Raw genomic sequence first — 7,828 nt, 5'->3', positions numbered from 1 at the left:
GCCTGGCTTGGATAATTTTGAGCTTTACTTTTCTGGTGTGTGAAATGAGTGCAATTGTGCAGTCGTCTGAACATTCTTTGGCATTGCCTTTCTTTGGACTTGGAATGAAAACAGATCTTTTCCATGCTGTGTAGATTTAAACTAATGCTGCTCATGACACAGCAGTGGGCGTGAAAATGAAGGTTTTACTCAACAGGAAGCAGCATATGACTCCGAAGTGTGGTGGAGCAGCTAAAAATAGTGAGTGGGGACTTGGGCTGCTGGAACTAGAGTCTGGGCCTTGGAAAGAGGAAGGGAATGGTGGTCCCATTTCCTCTGTGCCACTCCAGGAGTTCTGGGTCTACTTTCAGACATATATTTTGGAAAAGGAGGTAGAAAAATTAGGGCTTGTCCAACAACAAGTGACTAGGATGGGGAGGGAAAGGGGGACTTCAAATCCTCTTTGATGAGGGACAATTAAAGAGATCAGAGAGACTTGCCTGAGAAAGCTTCAGGGGTCCTGACCACTGACTGACTATGTGAAAGGCTTTCCTGGAGGTGAGGGAGTAGACTTACCCTGTGTTACTCCAGGGGGGGAGACCTGGGGATGAAAGGTGGAAAACGATAGGGCGACACACTGGACTTATGAAAGAACTTGCTGACAATCTGGGTTGTCCATCTATGGCATGAGGTGCCTTAGTTGATAGTGAGCTCTCCATGACTGGAAGTGTGCAAGCAGAGGCAATCTGGGGACTTGAGGAGTCTATTGAAGTGATTCAAACGTCAGGTTGGAGATGGAACTAGATGCGTTTAAAATTTTTTCTGGACCCTCAGTTCTAAGGCTCCATAAACAAACAAATGCATATAGAGGGTTGAGACACTTGCCATTTACTGGGGTTGTTGTTCAGTTGCTAAGCTGTGTCCGACTCTTTGCAACCCCATGGATTGCAGCATGCCAGGCTTCCCTGTCCTTCAGTATCTCTTGGAATTTGCTGAAACTCATATCCATTGGATTCCATGCTATCCAATGGTGATGCTATCAAACCGTCTCATCCTCTGTGACCCCCTTCTCCTCCTGCCTTCAATCTTTCCCAGCATCAAGGTCTTTTCCAGTGAGTCGGCTCTTTGCATCAAGGGCCAAAGTACTGGAGCTTCAGCTTCAGCATCCGTCCTTCCCATGAATATTCAGGGTTGATTTCCTTTAGGATTGACTGGTTTGATTTCCTGCTGTCTAAGGGACTCTCTAACGCTTGCTCCTTGGAAGAAAAGCTATGACCAACCTAAAGCATATTAAAAAGCAGAGACATTACTTTGGTAATGGTCTGTCTAGTCAAAGCTATGGTTTTTCCAGTAGTCATGTATGGATGTGAGAGTTGGACTGTGAAGAAAGCTGAGTGCCAAAGAATTGATGCTTTTGAACTTGGTGTTGGAGAAGACTCTTGAGAGTCCCTTAGACTGCAGGGAGAACAAACCAGTCAGTCCTAAAGGAAATCAACCCTGAGTCTTCATAGGAAGGGCTGATGCTGAAGCTGAAGTTCCAAAATTTTGGCCACCTGATGCTAAAAGCCAACTCATTAGAAAAGACCCTGATGCTGGGCAAGATTGAGGGCAGGAGAAGAGGATGACAGAGGTTGAGATGGTTGGATGGCATCACTGACTCGATGGACATGAGTTTGAGCAAGCTCTGCGAGTTGGTGATGGACAGGGAAGCTTGGCATGCTGCAGTCCATGGGGTCTCAAAGAGTCGGACACGACTGGGTGACTCAGTCATGTCTGACTCTTTGCGACCCCATGAATCGCAGCACGCCAGGCCTCCCTGTCCATCACCAACTCCCGGAATTCACTCAGATTCACATTCATCTAGTCAGTGATGCCATCCAGCCATCTCATCCTCTGTCATCCCCTTCTCCTCTTGCCCCCAATCCCTCCCAGCATCAGTCTTTTCCAATGAGTCAACTCTTCGCATGAGGTGGCCAAAGTACTGGAGTTTCAGCTTTAGCATCATTCCTTCCAAAGAAATCCCAGGGTTGATCTCCTTCAGAATGGACTGGTTGGATCTCCTTGCAGTCCAAGGGACTCTCAAGAGTCTTCTCCAACACCACAGTTCAAAAGCATCAATTCTTCGGCCCTCAGCCTTCTTCACAGTCCAACTCTCACATCCATACATGACCACAGGAAAAACCATAGCCTTGACTAGACGGACCTTAGTTGGCAAAGTAATGTCTCTGCTTTTGAATATGCTATCTAGGTTGGTCATAACTTTTCTTCCAAGGAGTAAGTGTCTTTTAATTTCATGGCTGCAGTCACCATCTGCAGTGATTTTGGAGCCCAAAAAAATAAAATCTGTTTCCACTGTTTCCGCATCTATTTCCCATGAAGTGATGGGACCGGATGCCATGATCTTTGTTTTCTGAATGTTGAGCTTTAAGCCAACTTTTTCACTCTCCTCTTTCACTTTCATCAAGAGGCTTTTTAGTTCCTCTTCACTTTCTGCCATAAGGGTGGTGTCATCTGCATATCTGAGGTTATTGCTATTTCTCCCGGCAATCTTGATTCCAGCTTGTGTTTCTTCCAGTCCAGCGTTTCTCATGATGTACTCTGCATAGAAGTTAAATAAGCAGGGTGACAATATACAGCCTTGACGTACTCCTTTTCCTATTTGGAACCAGTCTGTTGTTCCATGTCCAGTTCTAACTGTTGCTTCCTGACCTGCATACAGATTTCTCAAGAAGCAGGTCAGGTGGTCTGGTATTCCTATCTCTCTCAGAATTTTCCACAGTTTATTGTGATCCACACAGTCAAAGACTTCAAATTGAACCGAAGGGGCTCTCAAAAATCTTCTCCAGCACCACAGTTGAAGAGTATCATTACTGTCCCCTGGTGGACAGTTCTGTGCAGGAGTCCTTTTTAAGTTTGTTGGCGAAGAGGCCACATCTGCAGCAGAATTCTGCCCCCTTGCCGGCTGTTCGGGGAAGTGGCTCACAAATAGATGGATGGCTTGATCTGGGGACACCTGAGTAGGTCCAAAATCCTGGATGGCCCCCAACATGGCCTCCAAGGTAATGTAGTTTCAGCCTTCCATGTCATTCATGTGCTGTGCCAGCCTACCCCACCTCTGTTTTCCCACACTCGTGGAGTGGGGCACATAGCAGCAAGCCCACTCCCTAAATACACATGCCCCCAGAGAAAGGAACACTGGTCCCAGGACATCTTCTGGCTGGCATCGCTGTTTCTGCGATGATCTTCCTTGGATCTCTCCCAACACTTGGTTTCACAGGGGCCTGGGAAGCCACACAGTGGAAGCCCTTGCCGGCTGTGGTGAGCAATGTGAATCTTATTCCAAGAAAGTGGAAAGTTTAGAGGGGTTAAACCGGATTTTCCTGAACCATTTATGGTTTAGAAAGTGAGGAAATGAGCCCTCTCAGACACTGGGAGGATTGAAAGTTGGTGGAATTTCTGTAGAAGGAAATTTGGCAGTATTTTGCAAAATGACTAATGCATTTATCTTTGATCCAGCATTTCCGCTTCTAGGATTTTAACCTACTGACCTGTTTTCATCCATGGAAAATGTCTTACATAAAACGTTAGCTACTGCGGTAGTAAATGCTGGAAACAACCAGATGTCCATCATGGAAAGAACGATGAATAAATAATGGTGCATTCTTCAAAGGAATATTCTATAACCATGAAAAGAAAAAAGAACCTGAGAAAGCTATGTATCAGTGTGGGATGATATCTGAAATATTTTCTTGAGTGGAGAGGCAAGGTTAATACCAGTGGATATACCGTGCTGCCGTAAATATAAAGAGCTGGGGAGAAAAAGTTACCTTACTCTGCAGGGAATAATTCTGAGGCTTCCAGGGAGAGGAACTGAATGACTGGGGAGTAGGTCTGGGAGGGCTCACTCCTTTGTAGACTCTTGGATACATTTAAAATTTTAAACCATTTTGCCATGGCCTGAATGTTTGTGTCCCTCCAATTCATATGTGAGTTTCCCTGGTGGCTCAGACAGTAAAGAATCTGCCTGCAGTGTGGGAGACCCAGGTTAGATTCTTGGGTCAGGAGTATCTCCTGGAGGAGGGCGTGGCAACCCACTCCAGTAATCTTGCCTGGAGAATCCTATGGACAGAGGAACCTGGGGGGCTGCGGTCCATAGCGTCACAAAGAGTCAGACACGACTGAACCAACACAGCACACACACTTATGCACTTAATGATTAACTGAGATCATTCCTCCTTTTTCCCTTTAAAACTTATCATGGCTGAGCAGAATCTTCAGGATTGGTCTCTGAACTTATCAGTTCACCCTAAATAAGGTAACTTTCTTTTCGATCAAAGCTTGCCTTGTTGGCTGTGGAGTGGTGAGTGGCTGAATCTGAGTCCAGTTACAGACCTTCACCAAGGCTCATTATGCCTCAGTTTTTCTCTCCAATCCTCCTTCCTTCCCTGGCATAGATGCTGATCCCAAGAGCGCTCCCCAGTAAATGACCACCTCTCTCTCAGAGTGTGCTTCCCAGAAAACCCAATGCATAAAGATAGAGTTAATTTTAGGAGTTTTCCAAAGTGGTAGGGTACTTTATACTCCTCCCGACAGTAAAAATGAATTCCAGTTGCTACACATCTTTGTCGATACCAGGATGTAGTCATTGATTTAATTTGCATTTCTGTGATGACTAATGATCGTGGCCATTTTGTGAAATGCTTGGATACAAATAAAATGTTAAAAACGAAACAAAAAAGATGCCTTGGAGAGAGATGACCATGGCTGGACACAGCAGCCGAGGTGGAGAAAAATAAATGGATGTGGAATACAATCTGGAGGTGGCACCTGAGTTAGCTGATGGAGTGGGAGTGCAGAGTAAGAGAAAGAGAAAAATCAAGGGCAATACTTACATGAATTACGGTACCCCATAAAGATCTGGGGCTTCCCTTGTGGCTCGGTAAAGAACCCACTTGCCAATGCAGAAGATATGGGCTCGATCCCTGGGTTGGGAAGATTCACTGGAGAAGGAAATGGCAACCCACTCCAGTAGTCTTGCCATGAAAAATTCCGTGGAAAGAAGGGCCTGGTGGACTACAGTCCATGGGGTCGCAGAGTTGGATGTGACTGAACACACACACAGTACTGGTGAAAGGACCGGTGGACCAGTGGAGTAAGACAGAGGACCCAATATATATAAACCCTCACGTATGGGATCAATTGATTTTTTTCTAAAGGTTTTTGATGTGGGCCAATTTTTAAAGTTTTTTTAAATTTGTTACAATATATGTTTTGGTTTTTTGACTGCAAGTCACGTGGGATCTTCCCGACCAGCGAAAATCTGGATCCCCTGCGCTGGAAGGCAAAGTCTTAACCACCGGATCGCCAGAGAAGTCCTTGGTCAATTGATTCCTGACAGAGGCACCAATCCCATTCAGGGGGAAGGAATAATCTTTTCAACAAATGATGCTGGGAAAGCTGGATGCCACATGCAGAAGAATGAAGTTGAATCCTTTTTTTTTTTAACCTCAGCACACTGGTTCCATATATATATATATATATATATATATATGGAAAGTTGGATCCTTATACCAAAAAAAAAAAAAACCAAACACAAAAATTAACTCAAACTGGATCAAACCCCTAAAACTATAAAAGCTCTTTGAAGAGAGCATGGAAGAAATCTCCATGACATTGGACTTGCAGTTATTTTTGGATATGATGCCAACAGCACAGACTATAAAAGACAAAATAGATACAGTGAACCTCATCAAAATATGAAAATTCTGTGCTTCAAAGGATTCTGTGAAGAGAGTGGAAAGACAACCCCCAGAATGGGAGAAAACTCTTTGAAGGAAATATAGGTGTAAATCTTTGTGACCTTTGATTATGCACTAATTTCTTAGTTTTTATACCAAAAACCCAAACAACCAAAGAAAATAAAGATATATGGAACATCATCAAAACTAAGAATTTTTATGTGTCAAAGGACACTATCAAGAAAATGAAATGACAACCCACAGAATAGGAAAAAAGTGTTTACAAATCGCATATATGGGATATAAGGGTCTAGTATTCAGTTTATAGGCTTCTTTGATTGCTCAGTGGGTAAAGAATCTGCCTGCTAAGGCAGGAAACACAGGAGATGTGGGTTCAATCCCTGGGTTGGGAAGATCCCCTGGAGGAGGAAATGACAACCCACTTCAGTAGTCTTACCTGGCAGGATACAGTTCAAAGGATCTCAAAGAGTCCGATATACAAATAATTTAAGAATAAAAAGACAACCCAGTTTAAAAACTGGGCAAAGGATCTGAATGGACATTTCTCCAGAGAAGATATACAAATAGACAACAAGAAAATGCTTAAGATCATTAATCTTTTGGAAAATGCAAATCAAAACCATAGTGAGATATCACTTTACAATCCCCGGGATGGTTATTTTTTTTTTAAAAAAAGGAAATTGCAGTGTTATTGGGGATGTGGAGAAGTCAGAACCCTCATAACTGCTGAGGAGAATGTAAAATACTGAAGCTATTGTGGAAAATAGTGGTAGGTTTTCAAAAAGCTGTGCATAGAGTTACCATATGACTCAGCAATTTTAACCCTGTGTACCTAACTTGAGAGAACTGGAAAACCAGCGTTCAAACAAGAATTTGCATAGGCGTGTGCATAGCAGTATTATTCATAATAGCTAAAATGTGGGAACAACCCAAATTTCCAGCTACTGATAGATGGATAGACAAAGTGTGGGGTATAAATACAGTGAAATATTTAACCATAAAAACGGATGAAGTACTGAAACAGCTGTAACATAGATGAGCTTTGAAAACATTATGAACAAGGTCAAAAGAGGGTCATATTGTGTGATTCCCTGTTTTTGAAAAGCCCAAAGTAGGTAAATTCAGAGACAGAAAATACGTTAGAGATGGCAAAGGAATGGGGGAGAGAGAAGGGATGAGGGAATGAGTACTAACAGGTATGGTATCTCTTTTGGGGGCTGATAAAATGTGTTCTAGAGTTAGTGGTGATGGTTGCATAACTCTGAACATGCTAAACACGATTGAGGGAATTCCCTGCTGGTCCAGTGGTTAGGGTTCAGTGCTTTCGCTGCTGTGGGCCTGCGTTCAATCCCTGGTTGGGGAACTAAGATCCCATAAGTCGCATATCATGGCTGAACTTGCTTTCAAGGCACTGCTTGGCTTCCTATCCCAGCTTTTCCACCACCTTGTGGCCGGCAGTGTTAGTGCACCTGAGACATTCAGGCCACTCTAAGGGACCAGACTTCCCTTGGTGGCTCAGATGGTAAAGCGTCTGCCTACAATGCGGGAGACCTGGGTTCAGTCCCTGGGTCGGGAAGATCTCCTGGAGAAGGAAATGGCAACCCACTCCAGTATTCTTGCTGGGAGAATCCCATGGATGGAGGAGCCTGGTGGGCTACAGTTCATGGGGTCGCAAAGAGTTGGACACGAATGAGCGACCTCACTCAGTCAAAGAATAAAAACCCAAAAGTAACTGAACTCTATAAATAGTGAATGAATTTTATGGTATGTGAATTATATTGCAGTGAAGAAAAAATGTGCTCAAAAATGCAAATAAAAAAATAAACTAAAAACTGACAGGATTGTATACCCCCCCCCAATGAATTTTCTTGTGTGTAAACTTAAAATAGAATTTTTAAGTATGAAGGAATTTCAGGTTTCTTGTGGGCAGACCCTATGTCTGCATCAAACCGATAAATCCCAGAAAGCTGAATACACTGCTTTATGCGATAAATCCCAGAAAGCTGAATACATTGCTTTATGCTTAATAGCTGTGGATTAAAGTAAATGATTATCAAATCCAAGTTATTTCCTTTGGGCGAGCATCAGCA

Source organism: Ovis canadensis, chromosome 24 (genome assembly GCF_042477335.2).
Source record: "Ovis canadensis isolate MfBH-ARS-UI-01 breed Bighorn chromosome 24, ARS-UI_OviCan_v2, whole genome shotgun sequence".
NCBI classification, from domain to species: Eukaryota; Metazoa; Chordata; class Mammalia; order Artiodactyla; family Bovidae; genus Ovis; species Ovis canadensis.
The sequence above is the reverse complement of the archived record's forward strand: the minus strand, read 5'-3'. Positions refer to the sequence as shown.